Source organism: Choloepus didactylus, chromosome 3 (genome assembly GCF_015220235.1).
Source record: "Choloepus didactylus isolate mChoDid1 chromosome 3, mChoDid1.pri, whole genome shotgun sequence".
NCBI lineage: Eukaryota > Metazoa > Chordata > Mammalia > Pilosa > Megalonychidae > Choloepus > Choloepus didactylus.
In genome coordinates, this window is record NC_051309.1 from 201,572,851 (window position 1) to 201,588,392 (window position 15,542).

General features: G+C 40.9%; 1 protein-coding gene across 25 annotated transcripts in view; it reads right to left on the minus strand.

The window, feature by feature from the left end:
- Positions 1–15,542, minus strand: part of SORBS2 (sorbin and SH3 domain containing 2) — a 346,937-nt gene that overhangs the window by 140,249 nt on the left and 191,146 nt on the right. For 3 of the 25 annotated variants that reach the window (XM_037831148.1, XM_037831155.1, XM_037831144.1), the window contains one exon: positions 15,032–15,170. The exons of 21 other annotated variants lie outside the window; for them this stretch is intronic. The gene's annotated coding sequence lies outside the window, so the exon portion shown is untranslated. Of the gene's footprint in view, positions 1–15,031; positions 15,171–15,542 lie in introns of those variants that run through there. One more of the 25 variants, XM_037831164.1, reaches the window with a different exon arrangement.

A 15,542-nucleotide genomic window follows, 5' to 3' on the forward strand; every position in this document is an offset into this window, starting at 1 on the left:
TTTCTGGTGTTTTGCATCCCAGCAGCATTAGCAAACCAAAGACCGTTTGTCTGATGTGGGACAGGAACCCCCAGGTGAGTGAGTCTCCCTGGTGACGTGGGACACAGATTCTGGGAATGAGCCTGACCCTAGCATTGAGGGGTTCAGAATGCCTTTTTGACCAAAAGGGAGAAAAGAAAGGCAACAAAATGAGGTTTCACTGGCTAAGAGAATTCAAATAGAATTGAGAGGCTGTCAGGGAGATGACTCCTATGCAAGCTTCACGTAGATATGCCAAATGGCCACAGTATGATAAGCCCAAGTCAACAGTAGTCCTGAAAACCCTAAAGAATACCCAAATTCCTATCTGAGACTCATAAATGTTTCACTCACTAAGTTTATTCTTCAGAAACGTAAACTCTTTCGAGAACTCCTAAGGCAGCAAAGTCCCAAAATCCAGAAGCAATGGCCTCTTCAAGAATATCAACCAGATTGTCCCCTTTTCCCATAATGTCGACACCCCTTTCAACATGAAGAAGTTAGGGTGGTCACTGGCTAGACATCTCTGAAGATCGGGAAAGTGTTTAAACTAGAGGAAGCAGTAGCAAGAGACAATATGGGATTTAACAAAGCATTATGAATACTGAATCATTTTCTTCTTCCTAGTTGCTAGGGTATTAGAACAGCTAGAAGGAAAGACCTGAAATGGTGGAACGTAACCCATAGCATCCTTTGAAATTTGTTCTATAGCTACTTGTTAAATTGTAATCTGAAAGTTATCACCTTTTTGAATATGTTATATTTCACAACAAAGAAATAACTGAAAGTATGATACTGTAACTCATAGCAGTTTTAGAAATTTCCTGTACAACTACTTGTTAAATCATACTTTGAATGATATTACCTTTTTGTATATATGTTATATTTCACAATAAGGAAATAACTGAAACTATGGAACTGTAATCCATAACATTCTTTGAAATTTGCTCTCTACTTGTCAAATTGCACTTGGAAAGTTATCACTTCTATGTATATATGTTATATTCTACAATAAAAAAAAATTAGTTTTTTAAAAAAGCTTTCTGTAGCATAAAAGAACCTCTAAGATCAAAATAAATCTGAGACTTTACCATTACCCAAAAAAGTGATCCACTGTAATAGTCTCAAATAGCTTGCCTGGTAATCATCATCATCTCCTCCTCCCCCTCCTCTTCTCCTCCTCCCCCTTCTCCCCCTCCCCATTCTCCTTCTTCTTCCTCTTGTCTTCTTCTGTCTTTGTCTTCTGTTTTAATTACCTCCTATCTGCTTCACTACTGTCAAAATCTAAGAATCAATATTAAAAGTCTTATTTAGGAGAAAAATGTAAAATGTCTGTTAAAAGCAGGCTCTCATCTTCTCAGCTTCCATTTGATGCCATTGACTCCATTGTCATCACTTCTGGAGTGCGTCAATACTGAGTCAATGAAGAAACAATCTCAAAAAATTTTGTTGCTCTGTTACCCTGAAACAAGGGTAACCTTCATGCAATTGTTGTGGGAGTCTGGGTTTGTACTAAACTAAAGAAAAAGTGTTTTCTGCACTTAAGACAATCACAGGATTAAAACAAGCAGCAAACCCATGTTCTTATCAAAAAGTGTTCCTCGGTCTGTGAGCTACCTAGATGCTTAAAGTTAAAGAAGTCTGATCACAAAATAATGGAGGATCCTGGAGAAAGCAAGATGGGAACGTGAGTTTTCACAAAAAGGTGAAAGCCAATGACAGTCAATGATAACGGTGTTAGTTTCTGTTTTTATACTTATAACATCTTGGAACGAGGCTTCAGGCAAAATACCTTTCCCACGTGGAGCCAACACTTAATTGCACAGGATGGGAAATGCAGATGACACCCAGCGCTCCGTGACCCCGTCAGGTACCCGGGGTTGCTCCTTGGCTGCCCAGCCTTCGGGGGTCTCCTTCAGCCCCGCGCCACGCTGACATGCCCCTCCCCGACCCCACCCGGGCACCCCCAGACCGGGCTCCTAGCGACTTCCTTCACGTCCGCGCCCACTTGCTCACTCGCCCCACGGCCCCTATGCAGTTACAAGGCACGACGTCCACACAACAGCTTGCCCTCAGCAGGGGCCTGGAAACTCAGGAACTCATGCTCCATGTCTGGGTGTCTTTGAAGCTTCCCCAAGAAGAAAGCGTGGTCCATTTTACCAAACAATACCGTACTTACTGGCATAATTTCTCTCTGTGCTCCCATTCCTAACATTTTTTTTTACTCCAAATTATATATGTTGAGTAAAGCATTATAAATAGTTCTGGGTTGCTCCTAGCAACAGGTATTAATCAGAGCTTCTAATACTTTTTTACTAAAGAGCAGTAACCAAGGTAAGTACTGGCAGCATCTGTTGACATCAAGAGGGCCCACAATTTCTCCCTTTTCAGCAATTATTTAAGGGCTTTAGAAGCACTTAGAATGAAGACCTGCTTCTTTCAGTTGTTTTTCAGGGCAAGATAGAAGGAGGGATTGATTTTCCAATGATTGTTTTAACTTGGCATTTACACTTAGAATTTCCACTACTTTCAAGTTTCATGTTTGAGCTTAAAGAAGTTTGGTACGAAAAAGTAGTGGCTGATCAGCTCCCACTCGGGCTGATAACTGCCCCAGGATTGGAGAAAGAGTAAGAAGGGAAGGATATGGGTGATTATTAGGCGCTATTTGGCTCCTCTGTTCAATCCATGTCAAGATTTTGTCTACTCCTTTAATTTGACCTTGCACATTTCCCTGGAATGGCTGTACTCTTTCAGGAAAACTGTGCCAACAATACAGTTGTAATTCAAAACAAATGAGAGTTTTTTTTTTTTTTTTTTTTTTAAGTTGTGAGTAGGGAAAAGATGAGAAGGCTATTATAAAAAACAAAACTTAACAAAAGCAAGAAACAAACAAGTAAACAACTTAAAACATTGTCTTCTCAAAAAGCTAGGTGGTCTATAAAACTGCTGACAGTTCAGGGGTTCTTGATTCCGAAACACAGGTGGGAAAATTAAGTGAGGAGGGGTTTACGTAACTATGATGTCATCCCAGCCTTGGGTCATCTTTATGACGATTTGCCCTTTTTATACATGGGCTGGGCAGGCAGGTGTGAGGAGTTTAAAGACTTTCCTATAAAGTCTCCACAAGCTGAGTTCTGTCTACTCTCCAAACACCTAGACCTCAGGTTGAGTTCTGAAGGAAAATGAAAAAAACAAAAACAAAAACAAAAACAACAACCAGTTTAATAGTACACTAAACAAAATGTTTCCACTCCCCACTCAGCCTATAGAATTACACTCTGTAGACTCCAAACATGAATGAGATAAAAACAGCACAGTGGTTTACTATTTAGAAGACCCAGTTTACTAGTTTCTTAACAATTTCAATGAAACTGCTTTCATTGAAAAGAAGCTACATTGAAGTTACATTTTTTCATTGAAAAAAGCCTCAGAATTAAGAAGGAGTGATAAGAAGCATTTTAGTTACTTCAATGTCTTGTTCGTCTCCAAGTCTGCCTACATTTCTGATGAAATCAAGGCAGCCTGTTTATGTGTAGCTTTTAACAGACAGAAATACTTTTCTGACCCTAGAAGAATGCATTAACCACATTTAAAACAATTTTAGTGTAAATGATTGTGGTGTTAACCTCCAAGGGTCATTCAAACATTTTCTGAGAAATTGGTCCCTTTAAGTTCTTTCTTAAAATGCCATGTGTTTCATTTTTGTACAGAACAAATGACAGCCCAGGCATTCCAACAGGAGTTTAATTTAACTAATCCCTGTCAGGAGAAGTGATGGGATTCATAAAGTCAGTTCCAGCTGAGGGTTTTTCTTTCATCCATAACAGAGAAGCAAAACATGTTGTGTGGTTTTGCAACTGAGCAAGTTTGGAAATATTTTTAAGCTTTCTGCTTTGCCAAGTTGTTTCATAAAAAACTATTTTCTTTCCTTTTCATGCCAAAAACTGTCACCCCCTAAATGTTTTTTCCCATATCTGGCCACATGTCCAGGATTTCTTCTTTTCTAAGAATAAATAATTTTCTCGGTTATAAAAATGCCACATGCTCTATCAGATTAAACATATCTTTATTTAGAAAAAGCATCTGAAACATTCCACCAGTGGGCCTTGGAAGGGTTCTTACTTAATATGATTTTGTTAAATTAATTTTGATTAAATAATTGGTCTTTTTGTGAGTCTCAATGGAAAGTACGGGCTAGTTTTATGAGATTTTCAATTCTAATTTTTCTCTCATTTTCCCCATCCTAGTCCCCTTTACTAGAAAGCATTAATAAGAATTAATTTCTGTCTTTGACCAAAGTAATACTTGGAAACAATACCAATGCAAGGGAACCCGGTAGTTTCTATTTTCTATATGCTTTGTTAGCTGGAGCTGAAGGGGTTCAGCTGTTAGGTTTCAAGAACTCTAGCATTAAAAAAGTGTGAACTTGCAAATTAGCTGTCAAGTTTAATAGAAAGTGAATAATGTAGCAGACCGCTGACTTGTTCCATTCCTGGTGTCCTATTGCTGCTAGGTAAAGCTTAGGCATACTGCAAAATAGCAATTAGTATGGATTGGTTTGGTATTTTCTTTCTTACCAGATAAAAACAATGATCACATTCACAAGTCATAAAGCTGACTGAATAGTCTTAGAATCAGGAATATAGGGTAAAAGAAAAACACGTTTGAAAATACAAGAATAGCTGTATACTGAAAATAGATACATATACATAGAGAAATAAACTGCATGGCATTAACTGTTATAAAACCACTAAGGACTTGATGAATTACACTATAGATTTAAATCTTAACATGTGGCAACTTAAAATATGGTCATTTGTTACTGATATTTAAAGAATTATTATAAGTAATTCTACTATAAGCAAAAAAGCAATCTGGGTTGATACATAATGTTATAGCTATTCAGCTTGTTAATTTTTAAAGTCTCTCTCTGTGTCAGTGCCTGAAGGTGTGTTTTATTGGGGGAGGGCATTATGGTCCTTTATAAATGGTTCCCTCTAAACTTCCTGGTTTGCAAGTCTTTATCGTTCTCTTTTAAATCTAAAAATCAAGTTTATTCTATTCAGAGAGTATATAAAGATGAGGGCATACCATCATTTCGGAGAGAGTACATGAAAATATGATTCAGAAATGTCACAAGATTGCTTTAGAATAAAGAGAAATTCTATCAAAGATTACTGATATACTGAGAAACTGGAAGTGATACAAATTATTTTGCTGAACTTCACCTCACTGCTATCCTGCCACGAATCATAGCAAGTAAAATTCCCATCACTATCCAATCCTTTGCATGGCCCTTTCCCCCTCATGCATGGGAAATTAGTTATTTACACCTTGAAACTATCACGCATCGCAAAACTTACGTTTTGTTGAACTGAGTCTCCCATGGTAAATGATAAAACCCAGCAGAGCGAGTCTGCTTCCTAGGATCAGCAAATCAGCCTGGTGATGCACCCAACCCAGAAATAATACCCTTCGTTTGCTGTAATTGGTTTAGTATCAGTGCTATAAAAAATAGATGATGGAAAACCGGAGCACTTGACAGAAATACAAGTCTGCTGTGTGTGGCTTTCACGAGGAATGGAGCAGAGAACTAGTGGTCGTGTCTATGCATCAAACTCGGGCTTGGCCTATGCTGACAAGCAGATACATGTGCACAGTGAACACAGGTTATCAGGGTGTTCATTGCCCCGGGTACAGAAAACATCTGACTCTATTTGCATAAATGGCAGCGAGCTAAACATATACACTTCTGTTAGAATTCAATTGGCATGGATACTTGAGCCTATGGACTATCACAGTGGAGTGGGCAGACCATGTTATTTATGCTGTTTGGGTTTTCCTCTTGGCTTTTACAAAAAGGTAATTGCCAGTGCAAGAATGATTTTTGGCTTTGGCAGAAGAAGGAAAGCTGGAAGCCAGAGAAATAGAGGCTTGAAGGTCACCCATTCTGCACTGCAGCAATGAGTGAAGTTGGGAGACCAAAATGCAAAATATTCACCTCAGATTAGCATTCTGCATACCCTGATCCTTCAGCATGAATTGGAGCACAAAAAATTGTAGAGAGAGTATGTGTAAAATTTGCAAAATTAGGACCTGTGGTCTGTGCCTTTACTAAATATGACAATACCTGTGAACACAAGTACGACACAAAGACGTTGAAGAGAAAGATCACTGGGAAACTTCAACATTATGTAAAAGAGAGTAAGAATAGTCAAAAAGGTAAAGGCCATTTTCCTACACAGAGAACAACAAATGGAAGTGCCGAAGTGCAGGTCTCTGCTGTGAGTCTGCTCAGAAAAAGGACAGGGCAAACATACAAAACCCATATGAATTTAAAAATTTCATGAAAACTACTTTTTGCTTCTCTAGTCCTACAACTGCTTTAGAACCAGGTGTCAAGCCTGTGACATACCACTCTCCTTACCTTTTATTATGAACCCTGCTTTTGTAGCTCTGCTTGGGACTTGTACTAGAATCTATTCAAAGTAAACTAAAAATACATTTTCGCTTTCCTCATCTTCTTTATTTCTGCTCCATTATATTGGACAAACCCAGCCACCAATGATACGCCAGCCAGCTTACCAGAGCCAACTTCAGTGCTTGACCTTTGATGTAACGATTAAGATGCTCATCATGTTCACCCCAACCCCTCTAGCCCAGTCCTCCACTTGCTCCTGACCTGTTTTTGTGTTATCTCCTATATTTCAGAATCTTTTGTGTTCGATACAGCCTCTCTTCCCTCCAAGAATGGAGATCCTTTCTGACCTGCCAATCTCTGAAATTATCTCCGCTCCCTGGCATTATTTCTGAGTTAATTTGCTTCCACTGCCTTGTTTTCTCTGTTTATTCTTGGTGAAGATCTTACTTGTTCTTGGGGACCAGCTCTGGTGTGGAGTTTAAACAACCCCTGACAATTTTATTTTTCAAGGCAGTCAATGGGCACTTTAGGGCTGCTTCAATTCCTAAAGTAAGCAGTCAATAAAAACAAAACTGACTGTGCTAATTAAAGGTAACCCAAATACCCATCGGTGGAGACAGACAGCCTGGGTTTGACTCTGGCTCCCACCATTGACCAGCCACCAGACCAGGTTCATACGTAGAATGAGAATAAGAATAATAGTATCTACTTTATAGATTGTTCTTTCACTCACTGATCTGTTTGCTTATTCCTTCAGCAAATATTTATCACGCATCTACTCTTAACAGGCAATAGAGATACAAAAGTGTCCCTAAGAAGTAAAAGTCCATGCCCTCATGTAGTTTATATTCCAGTGCAGTTTACTGCAAGGACTGAATGAGATAATCCACTGAAACTGCATACCATAGTGTCTTTGACATAATGAATTCTCAAGAGGTGTTAGCTACTATCATAATAAAAATTTTAAAAATAAACTTTCCCCCCAAAAAAGGTTTTAACTGGATGAGGTAAAGCATGCAAGTAAGTACAGTAGTGCTACACTAAAGAGGAGAAAAAATATAGGGAACTCAGGAAACAGGAATAATTGCTAAAATCATTTGTGAATCTGACAATAAGTAGACACTGAGCATTGCCTAAGTCTTGAGCTGTGCTATGTGATGTGGCATTACACAACGGGGAGCATGTGTTTATAACATTCCTACCTCGATGCACACTATCTGATGCTATCCCACATCGGCACAGCCTGCAGCAGGCCCCAGAACCACCCTGAACTCTGCAGTGCCTCACCAAGCATCGGGATGTGCAGCTCTGAGCTCTTTGGGCCTGGCTGGTACTGGCTCCAGTTTCCTGAAGGGCGTCTCATTTTCACCCATCTATGAAAGTGACCTAGATCTGAACCTTAGATCTTGTGATCAGAAAAAGAGTAAAGACTGAGGTTTGGTAGTATTACGCTTTAATAAATACACCGTCCTTTTGAAGTTAGCATATTTTTAAGTTCACTCCCATTTATTGTTTTTTTAATAGCATCTTAGTGAGGCAGGCTAATTTTACAATAAGCTGCTTAGGGGAAATTTGCTATTTGCTATTAAGTCACTTGATCTTGCTGAATTTGGGGGACAGCATGGAAACCTGGAGAGTTTTTAAATCATTCTCTCTTGCATACCCACTGGATCCTTGATAATAAGGCTGTTTATTTTGCAGACTGCCCTACTTGCTCCCTGATTGCTACGTAGGATGATGAAGAACACGACAAATGATACCTCAGTAGCAAGCAGTATCTAATCAGCTTACGAGTCTTATTATCATTTATTTCACATTGTCCTTTACTCCTGAGGATGAAGACATAGAGGTAAGAAGTGGGATATGCAACGATTTAGCTCCTTTTTACAGTGCACGCACCCAGTACTGTTTATAACTCTGCTTCATAATCTACCCAATTCCTTCATGTTCCCCTCCCCTGTTTCCCACAGTTATTCAAGGTTAGAGATTTGTTGTCATTGTTTTTCTTCTTTTTCTCTCCCTCCTCTTCCTCCTTCATCTCTCCCCTCCTCCTTCCTGTTCTTCATCTTCTTTTTGTGTGTGTGGCTATTCTCTTTGCCACTGTGCTTCCTGCAAGTTCATGGGTTGGATGCTATTCTAATTATACAGTAACACTATGAAAATGTGAAGGCTGGTGGTTTCGAAACAGTGTATCCCATTGCATGAGTCAGATTTTGGATCTAGTTTTCCATTTCACTCTAGTAGGGTCTTGCTCTAGCCTATAGTGTACTAACAGTCTACTGACAACTTTTAGACTACAGAATTTCTAAATAAATCTGCAGTTTTGATTGGATTTCATAGTGGAATATTAGTAAATTATCAAGGTTAGGGTCATCAGTTTTCTTTAGTTCAAACCAAACAATGCAGTGATGTCATATTGCAAACTACGTAAATAAGTGATGGCCCTAATGAGTCACACTGGGCCAATCCTTGAATTGCCAGAGGTCCAGAATGAGAACTTTTCTACAAATTCAGAAGTCTTTGGAGGATGGGCCACCATGAACCTCTCAGAGATAATTATACCGTGACCTAAGGAGCCCAACGGGAGAGCCGCCATTACACAATAAAGATCAGGCTGCTAAAATCTGACTGCTATCACTAAGACTCTTCTTTAAAACTGTGAAACAAAATCTTCCCCTTTCCCTCAGGCTGTGCCCTTTGGGGAACAAATCCTCACTAAGGTTGAGTGTTCCTTTAGCCTGAGGGCTTTGGATTTCATAAGAGAGAGATCTGTGAGGATTACCTAAACTGTTTTCAGCCCAGCTTCCAGCTGGCTTTTGCAAAGGAGATGGTAGAGAAGTGAAAGGGCACTTGCAGCCTAGAACAGGGACTAGGGTCCCAGGCAGCTCTCTGTGGGGTGCAGGCAGGTGGATCTGGGGTGAGGCGTGGAGAAGTGAGGGGGGTGAGCAGGTCCCCATTTCAGCTGGGAAATTGCCCAAGTGGGAGTCAGGAGTGGAGGAGAGAGGAGCCACTACTTAGAGGCCCGGGTGGGTGTTGTCGGTGGGTTTAAGGGAAGCCGCACGTCCGCAGTGGTGGCGGGAGCAGCACCATATCATCGTGGCCATCTGAACACAAGTCAGACATCCAGCAACTTCCCTAGAGTGAGGAGGGATTAGGCACTGCCCAATTTTTTGTTTGCTTGTTTGTTTTTGAGTCTTTCAGGCAAAGGTCTTGAAAAATATCTGGTTCACTTGTTTTTCTTTTTCTTTTCTTTTATTTAATTGTATGACTCAATTTATATGAAATGTCCAGAATGGGTAATTCAACTGAGACTGAAAGTAGATTAGTGGCTGCCTAGGGTTGAGGTTCGAATGGGGGAGATGGGAAGTGACTGCTAATGGGGACAGGGTTTCTTTTAGGGGGAGCAAAAATGTTCTAAAATCAGATTATGGTAGTGGTTGCAAAACCCTATGAATATACTAAAAAACTTTGAATAGGTGCATTGTATGGTATGTGAATCACATCTGTTTTAATTTCCCAGCTGCTATTAGAAATACCACACAATGGATTGGCTTAAAATGGGAATTTATTATCTTGCAGTTTCAGAAGCTGGAAGGATTGTTTCCTCCTGGAGTAGGTAGAGTTCTGATGGGCTGGCAATCCTTGGGGTTCCTTGGATTTACCATCACATGGCGACACTCTCTCTTGTTTCACTTGTATAGAGGAGTTACATGGAGCACCAGGCCTCCACTCTACCTCAAACCATAACCTTCCCCAGCACCTCTGCACACAAGGGACACTGCACTGATGTGATAATGCAAGTTAGCAAGTTTTCCTGTGCTGTCAGTTACCAAGTTATCTTTAATAATCCTGTTTAGTAAGATATTTAGTTTAATACTTGGGGGAGATTTAAAGTTGAATGTTATTATTACAGATAAAACACAAAGTGGAGATTGATGAGTAACATTTCTATTTCTGGTTTTCTTTGGCTGGTATATTTTACTTTTAAGCCTATACTCTGTGCCCCCCACACCCCTCACCAGTTTGGACATATTGACTTCAGCTGCCTGAAGACTATGTGCTGTGAAAGCCTGTTTCACAGGTCACGATAGCTACCACCCCTGGCCGTGACCTTGGCTGCCAGTTTGGCCTTCCTGAAAACAGGGGCAGAGCCAGCTGTCACAAATATGTCTTCCTGCTCAAAGTTTTGCTCTCCCCACTCATCAGCAAAACCTCAAGTGCCTCTTTCTGCGTTGGGCATCACGGAAAAGGCAGCGGAGGACAAAATCATAGAAGGAATAACAAAATTAAGATGCACAGAGGGAAAAACAGCAAGTGGTTTTTCACCAGGGTTGTTTTTTGTTTGCTTTTAGTTAAGATTTACTGGAGAGAATATTTTCTCTACTCAAGAGGGTTGAAAGGCTATAGAAAGATGATTCCCCAGTGACATGACTCAAACACATTTATTCTGAAAGTCCTCCACTGCCATCACCACAAAGCATGCATTTAGAGCTGTTTCATAAGTGTGATGGGTTTCTACGGATCCACATCATCTCTTTTATCTGACAGGAGTTGCTTAGATGAGAATGGAGGCTGCGGCCACAGGCCTGGACTAGCCACAGCAAGTTCAGGGGTTCACTTGGCATTAATGTACAGTTAGGGGTGCCCAGTTAAACACTCCAGTGTGGGGCTCAGGTGCTATAGGAAAATCCCACTTGGTGAGGAGACTGTCTTCCCCTGTGAACTAGATTGGTCCCTAAATTAGTTGCAACCTATAGGCTTTTAGATATAAACAAGACTTGCAGCTTTAATATGGTGCAGTAATTTGCATCTACCTGGTGTTAGAAGGTAAGCTCAGACAGGCATTTGTGACTCTGATTGGAAAGGACTGGGGGAGACTAGCTCGTGGGCAATTTGCCCAGGATGCCTCTCGGTGAGAGTCCCACAGCGGAGAGCGCAGCCTGAGGTTTGAGGTCTGTGTAGTCGCTGGTCCCCCGCTGGCAGCCACCCCGGCCCCAGACGTGAGTGTGACCCACAGGCTGTCTTGGCAACGCCTCCCCTTCTCCGCCCTCAGCATGTACTGCCCTCGGCCCAGACTGACGAAAGATGGGACTTTTCCTGCCTCCTGGGTCAGGGGTGCTTGCGTCTCTCCCCAGCTCGGTTTAAGTTGTGGTAAAGAGCTGGTAACAAAGCTTGCTTTTGTTTGAAGTGTGTTTTGTGAGTTTCGGGGTGTCCCACTCTGAGGTGCCACTGTGGGAATTAGGGAATCAGCATTTAACCAGACAGCATGTGGACATGTGACTGGGCCTCGTCAGTTAGAACTGGGCTCTGAGAAGGTAAACTGAGGCCCAGGGCCTCAGAGTGCAGGAAAGGGGGTTGCTGGGAATGAGTGGGCTCCATTTTCAGGAACGTCATGTATTCACATATGCCATTAGGACAGGGTTAGTCTTTCAAGGAAGATTTTTTTAAGTATGCTGACTTTGATTTCTGCAATATGTTCTTGAAAATATTTTCAGAATTAATCTCCATCAATTTTATCCTTCTGTATTTATATCAGCTTTGGGATTATGGCATAGGGAGAGAGGGGCAGCAGGGCTCTAAAACCCTTTAAGGACTGCACAAATCTCCCTGCACATTTAAAGCAAAAGTAACCTCCATATCTGACCCATGTTATCGAGGGAAGGCCCCATGGGGCAATTTAAAGAGCTAAACACTGATGGTGGGAGGAGATTTACTATGGATTTTGTATCCACAGCCTTGATGTGAGTGACTTTTTTTTTAAATTCAATTTTATTGAGATATGTTCACATACCATACAATCATCCAAAGTGTACAATCAGTTGTTCACAGTACCATCATATAGTTGTGCATTTATCATCCCAATCTATTTTTTGAACATTTTCCTTGTAGCAGAAAAAGTAAAATTAAGAATAAAAAATAAAAGTAAAAAAGCACACCCAAATCACCCCCTCCCCCATCCCACCCTATTTTTCATTTAGTTTCTGGTCCCCATTTTTCTACTCATCCTTCCTTACACTGGATAAAGAGAATGTGATCCACAAGGCTTTCACAGTCACACTGTCACCCATTGTAAGCTACACTGTTATACAATCATCTTCGAGAGTCAAAGCTACTGGGTTGCAGTTTGAAAGTTTCACGTATTTATTTCTAGCTATTGCAATTCACTAAAACCTAGAAAGTGTTATCTATATAGTGCATAAGAATGCCCACCAGTGATCTCTCAACTCCATTTGGAATCTCTCAGCCACTGAAATTTTATTTCATTTCATTTCATTTCGCATCCCCCTTTTAGTCAAGAAGGTGTTCGACATGAGTGACATTTTAAACCAAAAACTGATTTGTTAACTCCCTCAAAATAAGTTTCCTGTCCAATTGGATTTTGTTGGTGAACTTGCTCATTAGATTTTACTATACTGAAAAATGATAGCTAAATCCGGTTTACTATTAGAGCTGCTTTACATTTTACCTTTGGCAATTGTAAAAATTTCTGGGGTTTTTCTGGAGTCTAATTTATTGATGAGCCTCTGGACCCATCTTTCCACCTGAGGGGAATAAAGGGCCCCACGTACCATTCTCTTAGGGAGAATACAAGAGCACTCCAAACTGACATGTTGTTCCGTCCCCCTAGGATGGCAGAAAGTAGCCAGAAAGGTGTTGAGAAATATGGCTTTGTTTGCTAGACTGGTGGTTTGTTTTCTTAATGCACATATAGGGAACTTTAGGCAGGACCTTTGTAATAAAAACAGTTCCCAGACAAAGCCACAGAACTCCACACATTCAGCAGGAATCGATGCACATTGCTACTCACTGATAACTGTAGGCAGTGGAGAGAGTGCTGAGCTACCCAATCGTCATGGGCACAGCAGCTGCTCCAGGCCATCTGGGGAGGAGAGAGGCTCAGAAGCCATCGCCACCCGCTGCCACCACCACAGCCATGAGGACGCAGCCGCAAGGGAAAGAGCAGGAAGGCCTGAGGCTGATGCCAAGAGAGCAACTGGGAATCACCCCTTCTCTGAGCCTCACCGGGGAATAGCAGACTATCAAAGATTTAACTGCTTTGAGCTTCCTGCGTTTTTGATATCCCGGGGAGGGTCAGCCCTTAGGGATATGAGGATAGAGCCCTCATTGTTGCATTAGGCAACAATAAGATTTAAAACAAAGAAAAAAGAAAATTTCTGACCTGAAATCTTGCTGAGATTGGGCATCAGAACCAATTATATACCAATTAGTCACCTGGATCTCTGATTCCTGCCCATTCTGGCTCAGAATTACGGAGACAGAAGGTGTTAAGTTGTGTAACTTGGAATATGGATATCTAGACTACTAGAATTTTGTGGAAGTTATTCTTTGGTGATTGTCGCTCGCCTGCTGCCCCAACTGGGTGCTATGGTTTCGTTCTCTGTCTACAAACACTGACTGGACTGGTTGCTGAGTGCGTTCATTGGAGACACAGTAAATTGTTCATATGTAACCATTTATATGGAAACATGTAAACACCACCCTCTGGTCCCATCAGTATATTGTTGAGAGGCACTGTGTTGTAGTGGACTGAGCCTAGATGCTCGAACGTCACACAGATCCAGGTTAGATTCCTTGCCCTGCTACTCGCTAGGCGTGTGACTTTGAGCAAGTTATTTAACTCTTCTGAATGTATTTCCCACGTGAAAAGACAAAAAAGATGACAAAGTGTCTCTTTTAAGTGTCAACTATATGTACCAATTATGAACAAATTATAAAATCATCATCACACTGTGGGCTTAAACTTGCTTAAAATGCCAACAATACCATCTCATTCCCACTGGAAAATATCAAGAACTTAGAGCACATCTGTGTTCAGAATCCACAGTCCTCAAAGCATATATTTGAAGAGAATCTTGTAAATTCAGCAGTGTCGTATTACCTGTCGTAATGTAACAGCTAAGTTGATCAGCATGTTTTTCTTGAACATCCCAGTCATGTGGCACAATAGAAAGTTCTAGAATGGATCACTGCTTCTGTGGAGTCTCCCCTCTAACACTATCCTTCCTGAACTTTATTGATGAAGTTGGTGCACCCTCTATATACTTATTTTGTGCCAAAGTAACAAACAAGCACAACTTTCAACGACATTTACTAATAAGTTGCTTGTCTGAGAATAAATGGCCCCTTTGGTGCAGTGAGTAGTGCCCGAGAGAGAGAGAATTTGAATGAGAAAATGTGGCTCTTTGTTTTTATTTTTGGCTTTCATTTATAATTTGAAACTTGGGAATCAATTTATTCCTTTCTTTTTTTTTTTTTTTTTTCTTCTAGTATCTTCTCTCTCTTCTCCTTGATTCTAAGCAGGTACTGGAATTCAAAACACATCAACAAATAGCAAACTCCTATTTCATAAGGCACTTTCAAGGGGTGCAAAATTACAACATGGTTTCTACCTGAAAAAGTTTATGGGGGTGTTTGGGGAGACAAATTATATCAAATGATGAAGTTAATGACACAAAATTTAAACAAGGGATCTAGTAAATTATAGAATTGTTACATAACATGGGTACATAACTGCTAAAAGAAAGCTATAATTCTAACTACTGTGTGGACTTGAAAAGCAGAAATCCATACCTTGTCCAGTTAGGACTGAGAGAGAGGATAGGAAAAAAATGAACAATGTGAAAAGAGCACGGGTGGCTGAATCACTCTGGATGTACGAGCAAGAGCTGAAGATCAAGAGATGAAGACCAATGGCTGAGACGAGACAGGCCTGGGAAAAAGTGAGATGAACAGAAGATTGGTAGCTATCTTTGACGTTTGACAAATTAGATAACAAAGAGTCAAAAAAAGACAGGCATCTTTAGGCAAAGTCTCTCTGACCAGGCTTGAGGAGGATACACTGAGGACTGGGCTTGGCACCAAAGGAAGGTGCGAACAGACGGTTGCCCAGCTGGTCCTCCAAAGATGGCTGAACAACTCTGAACCTAGTGGATGAAAGCTGCCACTCCAGAGACAGCCTGTCTGGGTGTGTGTGTGCATACACGCACGTGCATGTGTGAGGACGGGGAGGTCTGAGAGGAGAGGGAATGCAGAGAGAAACGAAGCCAAGGAAAATGGCTGAATTAGTCTTCTGTTGTAGCCC